This window comes from Tremella mesenterica (assembly GCF_000271645.1).
Source record: "Tremella mesenterica DSM 1558 unplaced genomic scaffold TREMEscaffold_56, whole genome shotgun sequence".
Taxonomy (NCBI): domain Eukaryota; kingdom Fungi; phylum Basidiomycota; class Tremellomycetes; order Tremellales; family Tremellaceae; genus Tremella; species Tremella mesenterica.
This window is the reverse complement of record NW_006711266.1, coordinates 1-1,230: the sequence shown is the minus strand read 5'-3', so window position 1 is coordinate 1,230 and position 1,230 is coordinate 1.

Here is a 1,230-nt window from a genome sequence, read left to right as displayed (position 1 = left end):
AGTCCACATATATCCTCCCACGAGTTACTGGAGAGTCGGTAAGGACGATCTCTGGTACTGTCACAGGGTTGTTCTTCATTAACTTCTTAGGACCAACGGCCAATAACTTCGTGGGCTTCGACCTTTACCAACCTTCGTTGCTCGAGATATGAAATAGGTGACAATAACTTCTGGGTGTAATAACTTCGTGCTTAACTAACTTCTATCACTAAGACAACAACCAGAGATCGTCAAAGATCTCTGGGAACTTCGGCCCTTAAGTACTTCGTCCTTCCCTAACTTCGTCAACGCAGAACTTCGTTCAACCCGGCGTCCCGAGCTTCGTACCTCGCGAACTTCGTCCCCGACGAAGTTCGTGCCTTCCTAACTTCGTATCCTCCTAACTTCGTATCTCCCTAACTTCGTATCTTCCTAACTTCGTATCCCCCTATCTTCCTACATGACTAACTTCGTCCTCGACGAAGTTAGCCTCCTAATACCCTCGTGGGTGGTGAAGTTCATGCGAACTGGGTCGTTGATGGCGAACTGATGTCCAAAGGAACTTCGTTTGATGGGAAAGGGTAATGTCACGCGGCGCCGCGTGACAATTATCCTCAGATCTCAACAACCATAATAACCATCCACTGCTTACCAGTGAACAACTACTCTCTTCCATGATTAAACAACAAAGTGATAAACACTTCGTGAAAACCCAGGAGGAACGGCGTCGTATTATTCAGCATGAACATGGTGGAAAAGATGCAGGACACCCTGGTTGGAGAGTAACATTGAGAAAGATCAGCGACTTGTGGATTTGGACTGGGATGAAAGAGGATGTTAGAAAATATTGTGAGGAGTGTGAAATTTGTCAACGTACCAAAGCAAGACGACAAGCGCCAGCTGGTCTCCTACAACCCCTAGAAGTGCCCGGACAACCGTGGGCCGACATTACTTGTGACTTCATAGGGCCCCTGCCACAGTCAAACAATTTCAACTCTATCTTGGTAGTTGTTGATAGGCTAACAAAAATGGCAGTCTTTATTCCGACCGTCACTACAATAACAGCAGAAGACTTTGCGGAATTATTTCTCAAGAAAGTCTATACAAGGTTTGGTGTACCAAACTCAATTGTCTCCGACAGAGGCTCACTATTCGTCTCCCGGTTCTGGAGAACGTTCAACACGTTGTTGGGAACGGATCTTAAATACTCAACGGCGTACCACCCACAAACCGATGGACAGACGGAGAGAG